The 22520-nt window shown below is 36.2% G+C and overlaps 1 long non-coding RNA gene across 1 annotated transcript in view; it reads left to right on the plus strand.

The window, feature by feature from the left end:
• Positions 1 to 20339, plus strand: part of LOC136790046 (uncharacterized) — a 28367-nt gene extending 8028 nt beyond the window's left edge. The window contains exon 3 of the long non-coding RNA XR_010829218.1: positions 19109 to 20339. This is a non-coding gene — a long non-coding RNA (uncharacterized lncRNA). The remainder of the gene's footprint in view (positions 1 to 19108) is intronic.
• The last annotated feature ends 2181 nt before the right edge of the window (positions 20340 to 22520 follow it).

A 22520-nucleotide genomic window follows, 5' to 3' on the forward strand; every position in this document is an offset into this window, starting at 1 on the left:
TTTTCCAGTCTAACACAGGTCATTGCTGGAGGCACAGTATAATACCATAATACCAGACCAGCTGGTTTATTGTAGTGATTTGGAAAGACAAAATTTTGCTCTTGCTAAAGAGGCAAATTTTTTAGCAGACAGCCTACCTTGTGTAACACCTTGTGAAAAACACATGGTCCTTTTTTTCTATCATGGAAAATGGTAGATTAATCTTCTCTCTTTTTTTTTTTTGGTATTGAATCTGACTTAGAAATAAGATTACTGTTTTGTTGTGGTACTGTACTTACAAAGGCATTATTTACAATGCATCTGATAACTGACTTAATGACAAGAATTTTTATATCTATATCTCTATATATGTATATACATGTACTATAAGTAACACCATAAACAAAGTAGAAAAATGAGGAATATGTTATATTTTTGTAAGTGAAAACAGATTTTTTCTGCCTTGAAATTACAGAGATTAATTTTATTTAGGACTCAGAAGAGAGACAAACATATTGATATATGGCTTCCTTCTCCACTTCTTGTTGTGGTTCACTTTTACTGAAACAAACAAACAAACAAACAAACAAAAAACTGCTTGGATTGCACCAGAAATTCATTATACTATGAAGGAAAGAAAAGAAGTCTTAGGCAAAGCAGCTAAACAATTGTCAGCTCTAAAAGATGACTCAAAAATCTTGTCCTTTCAAAAAGGATGTTTTCAGCAGAGACTCAGAATTTTTCTTCTTACAAATTGCCCGTGAATATGGCTGGCTGTGAAGTGTCTGTTCACCTTCAAGAATTGAAGCAGAAATTCTTGTACACTCTCTCATACTGTGGACTGTCGGCTAATCTGAATCACAGCTGTATTACCTTTCAAGAGTCCTCATTATACCACTTGTTAACCAGAAAGTGACAGTCTGTTCTGCATGGAAAATTCTTGAATTATGTCATCTCAGCTGCCCTTGAAGTGGTATTCAGATATGAATACTATTACCTATGGATTTAGCATACAGTCACAGGTTACCCCCCTGCAAACAAAATGAGAAGGATGGTGATGAGAACAGTGATGTTCTGTGGCTGTATGAAACAATTCTTTGGTTACTTCTTTCAAAGGGCAGTTATCACAGTAATAGTAATTTTTTGAAAAAAAAATAAAAAATAGAAACACCTGCCAATTCAATCTCTGTCAATCTCACCTGTAGCACGAGGTGCTGAAGTTCACATCCCAAATAATTCACAGAAAGGGTCTTGACCTCAGTTGAATAATACCCACGTTAATAGTTCAGATTTATACTGTTCACTCTTCAGAGAGAGATGACATTTTCTCACTGAGGCTGTAACTCCTTTTCAAAAATGTCCAAACTAGATACATTTTGGAAGAAAAGTTTTAAGTGAAGAATAAAAAAGACATTTAATCCGAACATTCCTGACTGGCTCTCATGCCAGCCAAAACATCAAAAGATTTTTTTTTAAATAGCCTGTAATCAGTTCTTTTTATGATATGAGGTAGTTTTATAAATAGTTTTTTAGGTTCTTAGTGGATTATTATTTTTGACAGTTGATTTTAGTACTAATCCATTTCAGCCTCGTTAATTGAGAGTGTTTAGTTTAGAAAAGAGAAGACTCAGTGAGCAGACTTCAAATGCTTTAAAAGCTCCTGCAAGGAGCTGGTAATAATCTGTTCTTTATGGATAAAAAAGAAGTAATGGACTTAAATTGCACTGAGGAAAGTCCAGGTTAGTCATTATCAAAGACTTTCTAAATGGTAAGGGACAGTGAAATCCTAAAAGACACTGCCTTGGAGAAGTGTGGTGACTTCATTATTTTAGGACACTAAGAATGGGTTTGGTGAACATCTATCAAGTAAAGAGTAGATATAGCTGATGCTGCCTTGGAATAGAAGGATGAAATAGATGACATCTTCAGGTCCTCTCTACTGTAAAATTAATAACATCTAACCAAAACTTAGGAGCTATACAAAAAGGAAAAGTATGTTTCTTGAAAGGCTTTTCTTAGATTAGTATAAGAATTATGTTCAACATTTAAAAGGTTTTGAATACTAAAACATTCAATGCTGCACTCTGCCTTTTCTAGAAATAACATGAGGTTTCCTAGGCAGCACCAGCCCACACTGTCTTTACACGAAGCATGATTAAATCACATGTATGACTCTTTGCAACTCAGTTCCACAATTATTCAATTATTTTCTTTAACTTTTAAAAGAACTTTCTTGAATTTGGGCCTTGCTAAATTCAGTATCATAAAAGTTCTTAAACAAAAATTGAAATCCCAGATCAGTATGCCTTTTAATAGATTGCAAAATGGCAGATGTATGGGAAAAGTGATGCCTGAATGAATCTTAATTATCATTCATTTAAGAAGCGCCAGAGCTTGAAAAAAAATAATAAAAAATTAACATCAAATACCAAGATCTCACAGATTTCAGGCCAGGCAAAAGAGAAACAGCCCTATCTGAAAGCATCTACAGCCTAATTTAGACTCTTATTTAGCCTCTTATTAGTTAACTTTAAAAAACATTGGATCACTGTACAGTCCTGCATTTTTTAGAACTGGGCAAAAAGAATGAATGGGAATTCTTATTTAGCCCTGTTATGGCTTAGCTTAGCATTGTAATGAGTTGGGTTAAAAATACTCAATGAAGCTTCCACCCAGGATGGGTGGTAACTGCTAGAACCCTTGAAAATGTCAGCACACAGAGGTTCTGTATTCTTCCAGGTTTTGCTTCTGTTTCAGTCCTTCACAGAGTAGCTTTCCGTGTCCTGAGACTATTTGGACCCTAAACATGCTGAAATTCAGCATGGATCATTCTGTCCACTCTTGTGTTTCTCAAGATACACAACTTCATTTGATTTCTTCTTGAGGAAATTACCAGGAACTTTCACAATCAAATAGAAGAAAATTCTTTTGTCTTTTAAACATAGTTATGGACCTACACACAAAGAAGTGGCCCTTCCCATCATCTCTTGTAATCAGAATACAATAGGATCAAATGAACAAAAGATGGCTAAAACATTAATCCTACTGCTAATCCTGCTGTTGTGACTGCCTCTTGCCAGAGTTTGCATTTCAAAGGCAGAAGTCTTTCTAGCCTGAATGCCAATCATATCTTCCTTCTTGCCTTGTAATATTCCAACTATTAATCACAAAATCACTTTTCAGTTTTATTTAATCACAGAATTGGAACTAACTAACTTTTGAATAAAACTAAACCTGTCAAATTCAGTCATCTCCACAATACAGCTGTGCACAAATTTTATGGAAACCTAGTAAAAATGCCCTTGGCCATCACACATACAGGCAGAAAGTAGATGAATCAATTGTCTCATATTGTGCTTTGTAAGTAAAGGGTAGAGATGCAACTTTTTGCACTTGGTTTCTTAGTTTTGTGAATATTCTAGTGAACGACAAAATATTCTCACTTCATTCAACTGCAGAAACCTGTTTTATGCACTGATTATTGTTACACTAACACATTTGAGCTTTCAGTACAAAACCCCTTTATAACAAATGTTCACACACTTTACCAAAACTCAGGCATTTTAAAGGACACTATAAAGGTACTATTCCTTTATAGGATTACAATAAATTGTTGCCTTCCTTTTGTTATTATGGAGAATTACCCCCCAACATAATATTTTTAAAGCTGTAATGTAATTTCTCTTCTTCTCCTTGCACCTAAGAAATACTCAGCAGCCTAAATTGAGCCTTTAGGCTGTCCCTGGCACCCAGAAGGGGAAGAGGTCATGTCACTGCATCCATCCACAGCAATGTAAAAAGTTCTTTTCACAATGTGTGGGAATTAAAATGGATCAGCTCTCACTACTCTTGGCTGCATCAGCTCTGCAACACTAACTGGAATAAACAGCTGTTGATTTATCTCTGTCCCTTATGACTTGAAAGTACACAGGAACAGAGTTGTTCACTTGAAAGTGCCATTTAAACAGCCATTTCTCAAAGTAGACTCAACGTTAAAGGAGACAGTGTTTGTTGCTGAAGTTCAACTTGTCCAAGACATTTTCAATTGCCTTCTTAGGCGTAAAGATATGGCTGGTTTTGAAGTGGCATCTTTATTAGTTCTGGCTTACTTAAAAGAGACTAAATCAGAAAACTCAGGGCAAATAAAACTTTTTTTTCTCTTTTTTTTTTTTTTTTTCCCCCTCATGGGTTTCCTCATGCACAGTCTATTTCATAACATAACATAACTTTCCATAAGGACATTAACTTAGTTCAGAAAAGCTGCAGACAAGCTGAATGTCAGACCCATACTTAACTGTCATTGAAATATACAGAGCTCAAGTCACATTTACAATTAGACATATAATAGCTGCCGTTTTGGATGGGGCCAGTTGAGTGGACAAGTGGGTCTGTCTGGTAAGGAGTACAGTGATTCAGATGATCTGGTTAATTTGGAAGATTATAAGAAATAGTATTGAACGTCCACCTACCCTTGCTTATCCAAGGAGTCTACCCATACCTGACTTGAAATACTGTATTGTATTTTAAGGAAAGAGTTCAGCATTACCTGATTTTATGTATTCATACTAAATATGTTCACCCCAAATTTCTCTTTTATCTCAAAGAAAAGTTATGAATCAATTGTGTTTAGTAATTAAACAGTAAAGTTTGATTTACTGGAATACCAGGTCATTTCTGTTAAAAAGAGATCCACTGTGGAAATATGAGCCAAAAGAACACTAGGTTTTTCCAATGGAGAAAGGAGTTAAATTCATCCTGTCCATGAATACCTTATATACTTTTTCTGAAACTCTTCAGAAAAAACAAACCAAAACAAATCACCACAACAACAATAAAAAACAGCATGTAAAGTTTCAAGCGAATCAACTTAGTTTTGTTGAAAATAAAAGGCATAAAAGTAGATATAGGAAAAGTGGCTATTTCCAGTTGTTGGATCTGAAGCCTCCAGAAGCACTTTGTAATATTTAGTCAGCAGTTCAAAATAGAGCACCCCTGATTTGCATGAAAAAACTCTAGAAAAAAGTACCACTGGGACTTATATTACACAACAAAATAATATTAAAAAAAAAAAAAAACACAAAAAAACAGGGCAAAGTTTGGATCATGAATGGAACTAGCCCCTGTTAAAGAAATAGATGCAAAAGAGACATTTTCAGCATGGAAATTTATGTCAGATATACTCAGTGAGTTCAGACATTCTGTCCTATTTCTGCACACAGTATATAAGGAATTATTTACTATTGCTTCAGGTATCAAAGAGAAACACTGAACTAACCAGTCCCTCAGGAGTTTTCAGTATTCACAAGCTCCCTATTTCTATAGAGATAAAAAGACACCTGCAGCTGTTTTTCATTAGAAGAAAAAATGACCTTGAGTGACCAATAAGGCTAATCAAACAAAAGTTTTTCCCATAGGGCATACCACTGCCCACATTTCCCTTTACAGGCAGTCAGGATGGATTTAGGTAATAAGAATGTGATCAGCCTTCCTCAGACTTTTCTCTGTTAATTAAAGTGCATTGTGTACATTACATCTGTGCTTGTGTACAATAGGATGCAAATGAAAAGAAATTACAAGACCATTTTTAAAGGGTAAACAAAGCTGTTTGTTAGTGCAGCAGTCAGTAAATTGAAAATATAGTGCTAAGCCCGCCTGATAACGGAAAGTCTCAGAAAATAATGATGAGCTGAACAGGCAAACTGCTAGACTAGAGTAAGACAGGGTGCTTTCTGAAGGCAGATGACATGTTTTGTTGACCTTTCTGTATTAAGCATAAGAAATAGTTTTCAGCTCTGCCTTGCTTGGACCTAATCTTATTGACACCCTTGCTATGGACTGCAGCCCACAATAACTGGGGACAATCAATAGTAATTTATAGCCATGGTAGTCCATGAAGCTCAGTAATACATTTCTATCCATCTGCCCGATTAGAACAGAGAGGACTGTCATTTTCCCACATTTGGATCTATAGGCTATAGAATGCTGATCTATAAACTGTAGAATGTTAATATTTATTGTTGCAGTATCAAGACCATATATTCCTGTGTTGGGTCCATCTAATTTTTGTTTATGATAAAACACTACATTTTGATTTACCCTAAACTTGGCATATGGAAGTTATGTTTTTCAAAAATGTCTCAAAGAAAACGTTTCCATAGTGCTTGGGATTTGTATTTACTGTGATAAATGTTAAAAGCTGTTTGATATCAGAGAAGTTGTGGTGAGATAGGTTATTCAAGAAAAGCAATCAGAGCCATGTGATTAATATGCCTATCCAAAGTACTTATATAACTCCTGTTCTCAAAGTGTTGAACACAGCATGTACTTGTTTAGCCTCATAAGATCTCTGAAAAGTGGGGAAGTACTGTCATCCTTACTTTCATAAAATCCAGAAATAATTAAGATAAATCTATGTGGTCCCTGAAGTCTCTAATAAAACAGAGAACAGAATGCAAGTCCATAAGCTTGACTCTTTCTGGAATTCTCTCTTTTTTTACTTCTATGAAGTGTATCTATCTAGTGAATATTATTCTGTGCTGTGTATCTCTCTATGTACTGTAAGAGCTGTCAAAGAAAGAAGAAATTTAGTCAATTCTGAAAATCTGAAGATGAATGGAAATAAAGTTACGCAACAGAGCTGCCAGGAGCAAATGAAGAGACAGAAGTAACTCAGTTCATAGAATGCACAATTTCATATATTTTTTTAGCCTGCTTCATCTTTGCCAAAAGTGGTGAACATGTGAGCATCCCAAACTGATGTCAAAGAGCAAATGTGTATTTTATAAATCACAAAAAATGGTAGCAGCAAAGAACCTCTTTCCACCAGAATGAATTGAAAATGTGAAGTATGTCAGACTATTCACTCTCCCAGTCCAGATTGCTCGATATCTTTTTCTCTCTCTTTCTTTTGTCTTGTTTCACAAAAGATATCCAACAAAGAAGGTGGCTTAGCTTTCCTTATTGCTCCATTTTTTGTTCTTCTGTTAAGAATTGCTCTCCTTCTACTCCCAAAGCCCCCCTTATAGGTAGTTCAAGGAAAGGTCCAGAAGCAGACTAAAGAGTTTGTGTTGCTTCAGTGATTGATTGCACAGAAGCCAGAAAGCTCCAAAACATGCTGCTAACAAAAACATAGAAAGGCTTTACTGACTTCTTTAATATGGATTGTTCTTGCTTTAGAATAGAATAGAATAGAATAGAATAGAATAGAATAGAATAGAATAGAATAGAATAGAATAGAATAGAATAGAATAGAATAGAATAGAATAGAATAGAATAGAATAGAATAGAATAGAATAGAATAGAATAGAATAGAATAGAATAGAATAGAATAGAATAGAATAGAATCTGAGCCTACCCATAGCCTGTGAATAGAATACCAGCCTCTCAGTGCAGGGTGATAGAAAGAAGACAGTCGTACGAACACAGAAACTTCTTTCCTTATAGGCAATTTAAATTCACTGTCAGTCTTTATCTTGAAATCTAAATCACACACAGCCAAGATTTTGGATCCTACATCTATAACAATGGTGCTAAAAATATCTGACTCCAGGAATGATTCTGTCTCAGATCCCCAGGGTTAGCGACATAACTTGAGGTGATCTCCAGCTGAAACTGTACATAGTGACCTTCCATATCATCTACTCACAACACTGCAGTCAGAATCCAATATCTCACATACTTTAAATGTACAGCTCTAGTGGGTGAGAGCTGTGGTAAAAGAGGAGGAAGACAAAATTATGCTCAAGGTTTTCCACGGTCTAGACCTGTTGTACCCAGCCTCCTTAGACTAAGCACTGAGAAAACTAGAACATTACATGCTAGTATTTTTAGGACTATTAGTATTTTCATCTTCCCTCATGAAGCCAGAACAAATACAGAGAGTTAATCAGCCTAGGTACATGATGTCCTGTATGCAATGAATTTGTTCTTCACCACTTCTTAACTGTTGAAGAACTACAGAAATATAAAGGCTTCCATTTTGTCATTTCTTACCATAGGTGATCACTGGCTGACTATGGCATATAAAGATTTATAATACAAAGTTCCATATGACTAATTATTTATTTTAGTTGTTTTTTGTTTGTCCTGTGAGAAGACTTTTTGGGTCTTTAATGGTGTCCTGCTGGGCTGCTCCTGGTTGTTTCTGACTTCTTGGACTGCATCACGTATTTTGTGAGAGAATTAAATAGAAACTAAAAGCATATAAGGCCTATGACAGAGCTATGTACACAGGAAGAGGCCATCCTCTCTTTCTCACCCATCTGTATTAATTAACAATTTAAAATACATAGTGTTGAATCCACACACTAAAAGTAACAGAAACCAAAAAAGACAATTTAACTATCAGCCTCTTTGGAACCTAAATACTTCTGCCTGGTAAAAGATATATTTTTCCTTGAGTGACTATTAGAACTTAAAATAATTGAATTCTCTTTATTTACATCTTTAAAGGCTTCTGACAGTAACCGTGCGTTAAAATTTTTACACCTGTAACATCTTGTTCTGTTTCTAATTGAGCCTCAATTTTAAAGCATGACTCCCTGACCATGTTTAAGTCACTTTACCAAATACATAATTTTGGATTTACAGTCACCTTTAGTAATAGGTAATTAGTTAAAGATCAATACTTCAGTGAAAGGAAAAAACGCCAAAAAGTAATTAATTGAATAATTCCCATGCAACCAGTGTGGGTATTTTGAGATAAACTAGCCACTTTGGAATACCCACACTGGCTGCATTGCACTAGAGGGAGATGGCCTTTGACATTCATTTGTCCCAAATACTTCTTTGTGCCTCTTCTGGAGTTTTCTAATAGACATGTTCTCTCTCTCCACTTATGATAAGGCACCAAAATTGGGCTGCTGTCCCCAAGGCACTTAACAGTACAAATATAGTCAACATTCAGACTATGGACTATCAGGATGTAGGCACAGTTACAAACCCTTACCTGTGCCATAAAACTCATAGTGTGTGCCAAGGCAGACAGTACTTGCGGACTTTCCACAGTCCTAACTCCACATGGAACAGCATCTCAGGGGAACACTTTGCAGCCTGAATAGGCCAGTGTAAAGGCAGATGACGTGTTCTGGAGAGAGCCATACCACTGTATGTAGGTTCTTGGGAAGCTAGGCCTGTAACTTTATCACTTACGCTAGTCATTTCCTTCATCTCATTTTGCACCTAAGACTGTAAGCAATGAAAGAATGAATATATACTTTTTGCTGAAATCCATAGCTATTAAACTAGGTGTAGCATGATGAGATGCAGAATTCTGCCCATGCAGGTCATCACAATATCATCCTTCAACCTTAGGGCTTCCAAGCACCAGATGAATTGATGGCCTCTTTGCACTGTACACACCATGCACTGCACAAACAGTGCACTTTATTTGGACTTCAAATAAGCACAGCAGCCAAAAAGTAGAAAAAAAAATAAAAGAAAAAAGAAAAAAAAAAAGCAGAAGAGCCTTGTTAAAGATAGGAGAAGAGCTTGGGTCACCTAGTTCCTAGGCCATTGAACACTGCTGTCAGCATAATTTTAGCCCCCAAGAAATGAAAAAGTTTTAGATTTATTTATTTATTTATTTATTTATTTATTTATTTTTGAGCTGCTGTTTTTCACTGGTACCCTCCAAAACCCTGAAGGGAAACTTTGCTATAGCATGCCTGGAGAGAAATTGTATTTTTACAAAGTCATCTTTCCAGAGAAGTGACAGAAGGAATGAACCACCAAAATCAGATCCTGTGAGCAGCAGGAGGAGCAGGCAAAAGGAACATCTGCAGAGTAATGATGTGGGCAGCCTCACTCCATTACTCTCAGTGCAATTGATTCTGGTATATCCATTATATCACCCTCACTAAGAAAGAGTGAGGTGGTTTCCTTTTCATCCTCTCCCATACTGACTAAGAATATAAACTTAATTTCAACATGGATGCACTCCCTGAACCAGATATGTGATGTTTAGCTTGTCAGCAACTGTGATGTGATGTCTCACACCAAATCATATCATTTCAAAAGACTTTTTCCCTTTCTTTCTTGTCATACATGTGAAAACCAAAATGATTTGTAAGAAAGGGTATGTTCGCAGGTGGGGCTTACCAGAAAAACACAGAAAATATGCAATAGGGATTATAAATTAATATTACTTTCGTTTATCAGAAAGCTATGTGTTCTACTAGAATTTTAAATGTATGCTTTTGCTTCCACTGAAGTCAAATGCAAAACTAAGAATCAAACTGGCCTGGAGTGAAGTTTCATGTTGTCTTGGCCATTGGCTGAAAATTAGGATAGCTATTACTGTAGTTAGGCAGCTGGAAGTATTTAAAGAAAACAGCAGGCAACACAAAAGATTATCCAGAAGAAGCAATTCCAGATTAACCCTTTTGATGCATAAAAACTCACTACACTGCCCTTGCTCTTACTTGGAAGAAGGTCAGACTGAAAAAAAAAAAAAAAGTAAATAAAAATGTGTTTCTCATTAGTAGAATGTGTTTGTGCAATGCCTTGTCAGTGAACTAGATAGCAAGTTTGAACAGTCACAACAATCACATGAAAATCTCAGTATCCTTTTCTCATACCTCTGTCTTCTTTGAAAATTGTATGCTGCCTTAAGCCATGTTCCACATGCAAATACTTGCTGAGAACATAGTACAACCTACTGCAGACAGAAAGTACTGAAAAAGCAATAACATGAAAATTACTGCAACGCAGGGTCCCTGCACCATGGAAGTCCCACTTGAGCATTGAAAATCGTGTTTTAATTGTAACTTAAGTGTTTCTGCTCTGCAGAGAGAGAAATTTCACCCAAAGAGAGCTGCAGGTCTACACAATTACGATCAAAATGAAGCAAGTGAAAGGAAACATTTGTATTAAACTATGCTTCACCTTTTCTGATTTTGCAGTACACTTGTGACACACTGAGAAAAAAAAATGATAACTGGTTCCTGGAACAACTCTCTGTTGTGTAAAAACGACTCGTTTTTTCAAGGTCTGGAAAATGGGTTTGAGTGAATTTACCACCGGACTCTATAGAGAGTCCTCTGTTTTATTACATACATTTAAAAATAATATATATAATATGTAAGTTGTAATGTAGAATAATTGCATGAGCTCCTTTTAGCACTGCTTTTGAGTGATGCTAAGTGTAAGACTTTCATGTGGTCTCCCTTCCATGTTTTAATGTCTTTATATTTCTATTAAACTGAAACAAGGGGCTTCAAAATTGAACTCTGTCCCTCTACAAAGAGACTGAATCCAGTCATTTTAAACTTAGTGAGACTGAATGGATCCCAACTTTTTTGCCCCAACCTTGAGTGTTTCACAAGGAAAACTTCAAATGATATTCACAATTTATTTACGTATATATATATTAACATCTGGACTACAAGGCCCAAGGTCTTTTTTTCAAATTGTCTATTAACGTTTCACAAGGCAGCAATATATATTTATTTTTATAGCCTCAAGTTCCCTGCTGGAACAATTTCCTCTGACACAATTTCAACACTTCCTCATTGAATTTTTACTGCTGTAGTGAACAGTGCCAAAGGCTTTACCCAATATAACCTCATAAGCATCTTCCTACTAATAGTTTCAGAGCACTGAGATAAAGAGTAGGTTTTTCAAAGCACTTAAATTATTTAGAAGTTTACATTCATTTTCTTAAAAAAAAATAAAAATAAAGTGGACATATCATAAATTCCATGAAAGGCTGTGTCTACCTTGCTCTCACAGTAGTAAGGCAGCTTTCCATTAGCCAGCTCAGGCATTAATAGCTATCTAGCTACAGCAATATAGAGTGCAGGTTTTGCAAAGAAGCCCAGAAATGTTTTGTGCCATAACTACGTAATTATTAGTACAGGAGACTAGAGCGATCCCTTATGCTCTTCTGAAAATTATAGGCAATCTGTTACAAGCATCAGACCTTGGAATGGGAGTCCCTTCTGCTGATAATAACCTGCATTGTGCTTTTCAAATTCCTATCTTCTGCTATTGGAAAATCAGTGTGAAAATCATTTTTATCCATACCACAACACATGGGCAATTTTGTTTTCCATTCTTTAGCCTTTGTCTCCTTTCTCTACCAAGTACTTCAGCCTCTCAGCCTCTCTCACTCTCAGTAGTCTCCTTTCTCTAAGATCTCTATTTCCTCATCCTCTTTCCTAACAAGGATTTTTTTTTCCAGATCTTTCTATCAGCAGTCTCACTTCTCATTTTGTCCCTCACAGCATATTCTCCTTACCTTCTCAGATTTGCCCTCTTTTCTTATCTTGATGATCCTTTTCTCATCTCTCCTTAACACAGCTTGCCAACACAAATACTAAATATTTTTGCTGAGAGTAATTCCAGTACCAAGCAGGCCAGTGGAAAGGGTGGTTCATTTATAGAATATGCACGCCAGCAGGAAATCCTGGGATATTTTGTTTTGTTTTCTTCTAAAAGAGGAGAGAAAAAAAAAAAAGAAGCTATAATTGAAAAACAGCAAGTGGCTTAGATGCACAACTGCGTTACCATGCTGGAAGAGGCTTGAAGCTAAAACGTTTTGCCTAGCTGCCCATCCCTGGTAGACAAGGACACACACACATACAGCCACCACAACACAAAATATCTGGCAAAGTCACAGGATCTCAGAATGTGAGACCCATCCAACTCCAGGTCTCTTTTGCACCTTTCTCTTCTCCTAGATGTACTCTGACAGGCGTATACTTAACTCTTGATTCTGTCATTAGAGGGATGAGAAAAGCACATCAAACATATGCCTTAGTCCCAAATCCCATGACTTCTTAACCAAAACCCAGCAAAAAATAATAACATAACATATGCTGAGTATAGTAGAGCTTCAAAGTCCCAGCCAAGTCCACGCACTTTGTGCCAAACTCCCTAGAAACAAGAGAGGATCACCTGTGCCCTGGGGTATTTTCAGAAGAGGCTGATGTGCAGCTAGAAGAAGTGCAGGCTAGTGAAGTGCCCAAAGCCAAGCTCTACGTTTACAGCACAGTCAGAGGTACATCCCAGCTCCCCAGTATCCTGGCTCAGGACTACTTACAGACAGAGCTTATGTGAAGAAGATGCTCGTAATTAATAGGTGTGTGTTACAGCACAGAGGCCAGCATCATTTCCTAGGCAGGAAATCATGTCAGGGAAACAGAGGATTCATTGTCCTTCTCAGGCATAAACAGTTTAGCACCTGCTTTGGTAATACACTAGAATAGTCATGAGCACTACACTCATATTCTTTGTCAGGCACGTAATTTGATTGGACTCCTCACATTACTTCATCTTTCTGCAACAGGCTGATCTCCAGCAATGTTACAGCAATCACCTGCAATGCCGATATTTTGGAAGGGGTACCCATTATGCACAATACCTTCCTTTGCATCAAGAGTTCACTTTATCACTCCATGCTGTCATCTTCTTGTCACCAGCCTCTATGCTTCCTCTCTAATGAAAACTATTTTCTCTGCCTGAGGCAATTTAAATGATCAACCTATTTTTTTAACCACCAAAAAAAAATAATAAAATAAATTGCTCTTCAGCTCAAATGCATGCCTGCTTCAGGCACATTTCTCCTGTCACCATCTCTTGCCAGCCCCAGGATCTTTCCTTTATCTGATTCCAACCACGTAGAGCCAGGAACATTGTTCCTTGCAGGAACAGTCATCCTCTTTGAGACAGGCACACAAAGGAGCAGTAGCAGTCTGCTGTGAAGCTACTTGGAGTGAAATGAGGATGTAACAATAGAGATAAATGGAGACAGAGAAAAAAGTCCCTACCCAAAAGGTAGACTAACACTGGGCAGGCAGTACCTCTAGCTAGAAGTAGAGTGTCTGAGGATCTGTTTCTTTCTTTCTTTTTTTTTAATTATTATTTATTTATTTATTTATTTATTTAAGTTTGGCACTGCTTTATGTAGCTTATCATGCCAATAAAGCATTTGATTTGAATTTTATCAGGCACCACATGCTGACACAATTAAATCTAATTAGCAAATCCCTCTGCTTCTAAGCATCCAGTCCAGAAAGATTTTACCTTCTACTCTTAAACTAACTCAAATTATTTCAGCCAATGTAGCTTTGATCGTGCCCTGGTAATATTTATGGAAATTCAATTTGCACAGTTTCAAGCACATTTTCAATAAGCACCTGCCCAGCACCTCATGAAGATTTTGTGAGACCCACATTAACCATAGACCATCAAGTCAACTAAATAGCTCTGTCAGAAACTGCCAGACAAATTCTGTAAAAAAAAAATAAGATAAAATAAGATAAAATAAAATAAAATAAAATAAAATAAAATAAAATAAAATAAAATAAAATAAAATAAAATGAAGTTATGTTCTCCCTGGGCACTCTGTTCTTCCCAGAGGGCTGATTGCAACTGCTAAGGACATGTAGGGCTTCACAGAGCAAACATCAAACCTTAGACTTCCTCGGCAAGTAGTACAGCTAGCAGTGCATGCCACAGAACTGGGGCACATTGCAAGAGGACAGGAAATGCCTCTGCAGACCCTGGCTTTCATGTTTTGTTCCCTACAGAGTGCTCAAGTACTACTGCCTGAAAATGACAGAAGTGCAAGTCACAAAGGTCATGGAGTCAATAGCTAGAAGCAAAGCAAGTTGCAAGAGAGAGATGTATACTAAATATTTATAAAAATAGCCTTGTGTGATATTACAAATGTTCACATGTATTTATTTAAAACCAGGCAAAGATTCAGATTTGGCTCTATTTTGTGAACAGTGGTGAACACAAGGTAACACATCAGGTACATACCACTGTTTATTATGGTTTCTTCTTCACACACAAAAAATAATATATATAAATATATATATAAATATATATATATAGTTTTTTTTTGGAAGAAGAAACCATAATATGTTTTATCTGAACTGGCTTTTAGCTATGTAATTTTCATCCACCATAGCCAGATATGAAGTAAGTAACTCAACTTCACTCCTTAGGTTTGATAAAAGGAGAAGACATAATTATAGGAGATCAGTTGTATAGCATATTCAATACTTTTACTAGTACAAACATATCTACTTACTAATCAGTTGACTTAGCAGGTTTTTAAATTAAATATTAAAATGAAATTTATGGCTCTGGAATATGAGAACAAAAAGCACCATAACAAAAGGCACAAATCAGAGCAAGACTACATCTTCGTAAGTGGCACTGGGCAGAGGAAACTGTTAAAAATTTGATAAATACAGGATTAAAAATGTAGAAACACATTTCCTCTTAATCATCAGAGTGAATAATCTCCTGACTTGGCCATATTAGAGAACTGAATTAAACATATTTGAAGTCACAAACAAAGACTTTTAAAATTGTATTTATAATACTGACCATGAACTCAGGCCTAAATGTAACATGAAAGAAGTAAGTTCCTGCAATGAATATTTTAGTAGATAAAATCTTTACCTTTGTAACTGTTTGCACATGCCTTGAGTTTATTTCCAGAACTGAATCCTAACTAAAATTCTGAGTGTTAACACAAAATTTATTTTTTATTTCACCATGAAAATCATGGCATTCTATTATTGACATACTTGTTTGATGTGTAGAAAGCTCAAAATGGTTTTTAAGAGAGTGTCAGAGGAGAGGTAAAATAATATAAAAACTATATCCACAAAAAAAAAATCCTAATATTTACTACATAAAGGAAAAATCAGCATAATCCTTTTTCTCATTCTTGATATAGCTTTTGTCCTAAGACTGCAGCATCAGTTTGTAATGCCTGTAACAGTATGCAGATTATTGTTTTATATGTTGGAAAGTTTTAACCTTGAAGTATTATGGTACCTTACTGTCTAGCAACAAATTATTCTCTTCTTGTATGTTGCTCAAGTTGTAAAGCAAGAAAAATTAAAAGCTAACAAACACAAACTGACATTTACTTGTTTTTCACTAGAGAGATGAAATTTTCAACATTTTTTACTTTTAATTTTTATTTTTATTTCTTTAATGAACAGACTCAAAATAATTCTAGGAGGGGTAGAATTTATATAGTATATAGAAAATTACTATAATTCTAAGAATTGTTCTGTTGTACTTCATTTAACTTTCACAGCACACTCAGAAGTAGTCAATGGACACTCCAGGTTTATGAGCTGCAGTTTGAAAACCACTATTGAATACAGAGCATAAGAAATTAAAATAATTAATTTCATTACAGTAGTGAGAAGAAGAAAAAAAAATCTACATAAATGTACCCTTAACTCCACAAGTATTAAGGGAAATAAAAGCTTTTTTCAAGTAATAAAGTTTTCATTCCTACTCACAAACAACATTCCATCAATTCCAACTGCCCTTTTGCCCCTTGAATTGAATCTATTTGGACAATACCTTTGTTAGAAAAGACTCAACAACATTTCTCATTTAAAAAAGAGATCCTGAGATCTCCTCATTGATGACATTTTATGACATTTATGTCATAATCATTTATCTCCATTTTATGACAAGGGAACAATCCTAACCTCTGCACTTGCCTTGAACCCGTGTCTCCAATATTCAAGAACAAGGCCATGATCCCTGAGGTTTTCCAGCTGGAAGGATTCCCATTGGACTCAGAAGTTCTCACAGTCTGTGTGCGCATCTGTGCCCTAAACATTCACTACACATCTAGTAGGATCTAGACACATGCTGTCTCCCCCACATCTAGCTCTGTGGCAGTGCAGGACTACGGGTCACATTGCAGGGCATTCCACCTTGTTTTCCAATCATAACTTTCACTTTCAGATTATTTGAAGAGTTCTGGTTCCTCTAATAGACATTGACCTTAAAAAGGTCTTAAGGCATAGGGAAACCACTGACTATCTCATCAGACATTTCACAACCTGTAAAAAATTTTGTTTCTTTTTGTTGTTGTTGTTGTTGTTTCTACCTGGCACAGCAGTTTTAGTAGGTCTTTTCCTGTTCTTCTTAACCCAGTAAAATAACTCTTGATACTGTGACACCAGAAGAGAGGAAACGAAGAGAGGGACTGAAAGTCATTACCATAAATTATAATATGCTTCCTTCCCTTGAGGTCTTAATTAAAAGCAGTAAAAGGTACCAAGGAAAAAAAAAAAAGAAGAAAAAAAAAATGATGACTGAAAATAAATCAGTGGAAATATTTAAAGCTGAACTTTATATTTGGTCTTGCTTTCCTATTCCCAGGGTTTCCACAGACTTCAAAGAAGTCCTGCCATCTAGTATTGCTGAAGAGTGTTTTATAAACATTTATATTTACCTAATCGCCTGCCTATTCTTACCTCCTCCCGCACAACTGGAATAGTATGTTCCTTTGTTCATAATTTCTTGCTTCCTATGCTACAAAATATACTTTAAACATGTCTGAAAAAAAAATACAATGGGACAGATAGATAAAATATTTCCAAATCCAAATAATGCACATCATGAACAGTGTCTTGTTCAGAGGCCAACCATACTGAAATTAGGAGGGCAAAGTAACAGAAAACAGAAACATTTATTGCTTAGAGCTTGCTAGGAAGTGTTGAAGCCCTGGCCGGGTTCTAGAGAGAGTTCTCCAAAGCCTGGTCCTTGTGGGACAATGAGTTGTCAAGTTTTCATGAGATCTTTCTTTATAAACTTTTTCTCACCAGCTATATACTCAGTTTTTCTTTTTCTGTCTCTTCTCTTCCACCCCCCCCCCCCCCCCCCCTTATTATTAATTTTTTTTCCCCAACTGTTTGGTGCCAATGACTTCACCTTCCTCCTCATTCCTTCAGGCTTACAGCCTGAATATCATCTTCAATTCAGATCTTTTCCAATGTCTTTACATCCAGAAAGGTATCTTTCTTCCATACATCTCCAAGACACTGGGTCTTTTGATCTCTCTTTCTATATCTAGGATCTTATCTCATATTAGAAACATGTTTCTCTTAAATCTCACTCTGCCCATACCTGTTCAAAACAGTGTGTCAAAGATCATTTTCCTTCTCTCACAGGCCTTCAGACTGGCCCTCTGTCCTTCTTATCACAGAGGATATTTTTACTTGGAAGAATCTCACTAGCTATGCTAGTACTGTAGGATCCATGACATCCAAAGTCTAAATGCATGCTCCACATATATTTCGGATGAATGACATGAGGTAATTTTGGATGTGCACAAACTCTGAGATTTTATTATGACTTACTCCCTTTGAGTTTTTCTTCAAGCCTCTCCTCCATTCCACCAGTCCTCATGCTTATTGTATCCCATAGAATCATTAAGGTTGGAAAAGATCTTCAAGATCATCTGGTCCAACAGTCCCCCTACCACCAATATAATCCACTAAACCATATCGCTAAGTACAACCAACCTTTCCTTAAACACCATCAGGGACAGTGACTCCACCATCTCCCTGGGCAACCAATTACAATGCCTGACTACTCTTTCTGAGAAGAAATTTCTCCTAATTTCCAACCTGAACCTTTCACTATCAAAGATCAACCTGTGCTTCTATTCCCCCACAGGTCTGCCTTGTTTGCTTACCAAGTTTCCACACTAACAGCTTTGAGCTACTCCTAGGCTTCTCCTAAACTGCAGGAGGAACTACCTGTACACACTTCAGAAAATTTCACCTTTCAGTCCTTAAAAATGTCTCTCCTTACAACATTTACACAAGTATTGGTGAATGCTAAACCTAGCAATTAATAGTCTGAGAACACCACCTATTACAGCAAGAAAACACTGATTCTCTGGTTCCTTTTTACTGTTTGTACCTACAGGTTTCTCCAGCTGGTCCTTAGACAATATATTTATAGCAGCAGTGACTTTGTTTTAAGTATGTTTATGAAGATTTTACTAAAGAAGATTTCTTTTTCCCTTGGTTTGGGGCTAAATTTGTTCAAGTCTCATAGCTTTTAAAAATACCTTTTTATGCTAGACTTTAAAGATGATATCCGGAGACAAAATATCCCTAAATAATTGATATTTTAGGAATAGAGGTGGATTATGGGGCTCACTGATGAAGGTTAGAATTAAGGAACAACAGTAAAATCTATCCTTAAATAACATGAAACCTTTTCTACAATATCTAGTTTGGGGGAGAGGGCCCAAGCCCATGAAGCATATGGCCAGCATTCAGACAGAAGGCAGGTCCAAACCTAACTCAATCTGAGGTGGTAATAGCTTTTTTTGTCCTTACAGATTCTGAGTTCTGATTGCGCGAATGATCTCTTTTCATGTCTAAAATTCGCTGAAAGTATGAATGGGGTCACTTTGGACTCAAGCCTATATTATTTCTCATCAGTTCAAGGTGAGTGTTCCTTGCCTAAGGTCTGCAGAAAAACACTTTTTTATTTTTATTTTTATTTTTTTTTTATATTTATATTATACAGCCACTTTCACATAAAGAGAGGAAGATTTTTTCTCCTCGGCATTTACTACCCACTAATAATAGATATCTGTAATAATCATTATTTGCTTTTGGTAACAAGCTGGCTATTCACAACATCAGTATTATTATATTGCCTTCAAAATGCTAGAGAATCTAATGTGTCATTTAAAATTCTAATTCAATATAGATTAAGGTATAAAAATTTATCAACCACATATCTAAATTGAATCTCTGTCCCCTAAATCTACTGTGACTAGATCTTAATCATGAAGAAAGCTCGTGATCTCTGCAGAACTCTATCTTTTGTAGTTTACAGAAATCCTCAAAAGGCCAATATAAACTTGGTAAACTGTTATCAAAAAAAGATTTTTTCAAGCTGAATGAAAGAGCAACATTAGAAGTAAGAAGAATTCTATTAGTTCTCACCTCTGTAGCAGGTGAATCAATCATCTGAGTATGAATACAAAATACCCAGCATATCAACAAATTTGAAGGTGCTATTTCTACTACCCCTGTCTAAAATCAACATTGGGATGCATTGCAAATCTTTTCCCTGGGTTTCAGTCTTCCAAACACTGAAAAAAAACGCTGCTTTTACTTGTGAGAACATCTGTTTCATCATCCGGCCATTATGCCAGCACTGCTTTTAATCTGTTTTTCTCTTCTCTGTGCTCTGTGGGTGGGTCAAAAGATTTGCTGATATCGCTGTTACTGCTTCCTTCACTTCCATTTTTAACATCTTCACTAAATGCAATTAATAAAATCCACCAACTGTCAGTGTAATTTTCTTAATTTTTCTTAATGACTTTCTGGTTTGCCTAAGTTTCCCTACTAATATACCTGCAGTTCCCAAATTCCAGTCACCAGTGACAGTCTACTTTATCACATGATTCCTCCCTGAGAAAGCTATTAATATTCTGTCAGCTTTTACTGAAATAATCCACTGGCTTTTTCCATCCAGCCAGCTTTGCTTTGTAATGATTTGTGAGATGAGACATTAACAAAGATTCCTTCAGGGATACTACCTCTTTCATCCTTTTGTCGGTGAGCATCTGTGAGAATAAAGTCCATGTGAAAATAGCTCGTGTACCACAAGCTGTCACATGTCCCATGTAATCTGTCTGCTGCATAGTAGGGCACAACTTTGTGTTCCCCCCTCTCGCCCCCCCCCCCCCAAAAAAAAAAAGCCAAATGATGTAAATTTATTTATTTATTTATTTATTTAATACACAATAATTTCTTCTGGACTTCATCCCCAGGACACGCTCTCTTTGTAATCACTGTTTTTGCCCCTTTTCACCATGGACCTATTCTGAAGAGTCAGCTTTTTTGCTCTCCAGACTTCTACACCATGTATTTCCTCTCTTCCAAATCTTATGGTGACACATAGAACTTCCTGACATCAAAGGAGCATATTTTTCCTATATTTTAGTTAGCACTATAAGGTTCTTCAGGTCCTTCTTAAAACACCATTAATCCAGTTATGTATATCTGGGAGCAGGGAGATTAACCGACAGTTGCAATGCCCTTGTTTAAGCTTCACAGAACTGAAGTTCTATACAAGATAAGTAAAACTAACAGGCCTCTTAACAAAATATTCAAAAACACTGCTCTCATCAGCTCAGCTCAATATGAGAAGAACAGCATGAACTCAGATTTCCCATTATATAAATTCAAATATATAATTCAGATTAATTTCTGTGAACATGATTCAGTGTGTGCATATGACACGTGCACACCAAAGTCAATTTCCATGAAAAAGATTCCACAAGAATCCATCAGAAAAACAAACAAACAAACAAACAACATGGATTAGACTATCAATTATGTTTTGCTCTACAATGCTCCCCAAGGTCCTTCCCATGACATGCTCAAAGGGATGGATGATTTTCCATTATCGCTCACTCAGATGACAGATTTCACTACAACTCTTCATAATTCAATCTTCAGGGATTCTCAAACATCTGATCAGATGAACAATTTTTCACCAGCTTTCCTTGAATTCTTCTCTCAAATGCAACCAATATGAGTAGTGTTTGACATTTGTTATTAATGGAGTTCAGTGAAATGCAAAAGGAAAGTGAAGCAGGATAACTTTTCCCCTATTATCAACTTAAGAGATCTGTTTATCTGAGAGGAGATACCAAATGCTTGCAAAGAAATGAAATTTTGGAAAGGAATGAATTTTCAATTACTCTGGTACTTATCTGGAGTTAAAAGTAAACCAAGTAATGCATGAGACAATACCATAGAGCTCAGGGGTTCTTAACATGCCCCCCCCCCCCTTTTTTTTTTTTAAATATATATACATGTATATGGTAAAAGATGCTCAGAGCTGCAGGATGCAGCTGGAGTTTTGTTTTGTTGGGTTGTGGCTTTACAGTCATTGCAGTTTTATTTAGCACAAGTTTCCGTTAAATTCTACAAACATTTTCTTCCCTTTTAATACAGTATTGCAGTTTCAGAGAAAGGTGCAATCTGATTTCATTTGCAGTTTAGATGGAGGAGAAATGGAAGGAGAAATAAGCACCCTATTATTCACCTTTATATATGCTCTAAAGAGCCAAAAAACTCCCTTCTGGATGCCAGAGTCCTGGGAAGTACAGCTTTTCCCAGTGGGGAAGCAGAAAACTTGGCAAGTCCCTGCCCTATGTTCTCCTCAGTTTCTGGCTCCAGTTTGCGCTCACTGCTCAGCTCCCTACCTTTTCTACAATTGTTCTAATAGGTAACTACACACCAACTGATCCCAGAAATAAGCAAGCAAGCAACCACCACCACCAAAAAAACCTTAGATTTCAAACATCCAAACATCTGGCATTATACAAAAAGAAAACACCATGGAGCATTATTTTTAAAATGTTTATGCTTAATTTCCACTTACGAAACAGCAGGAAATGTAAAAGGAAAAAAATATTAGAGGAACATCTGTAGGGTCAGGCCTGTTATATCTTTGGCCAAGTATTTTTTTAATGACTTTTTTTTTTTTGAATGAACAGAGAAATGACTGAGTTTTAGCTTGCTTGAAAAGTTCACCAGAAAACAAATAGATGATAAACTGTATTTTAGACCAAAATATTCAAAGGCCAGCAGCTCCTATTAATATGCCTAAAGAACACTTGATGAGCACAGTTAGAGGATGTGCAGGCTTGCTAGGATTTATTATTATTATTATTTTATTTTTTACACAAGTCTTGAAGCCATTTGCTTGTAGCTTAAGTGTAT

This window comes from Anser cygnoides, chromosome 2 (assembly GCF_040182565.1).
Source record: "Anser cygnoides isolate HZ-2024a breed goose chromosome 2, Taihu_goose_T2T_genome, whole genome shotgun sequence".
Lineage (NCBI taxonomy): Eukaryota > Metazoa > Chordata > Aves > Anseriformes > Anatidae > Anser > Anser cygnoides.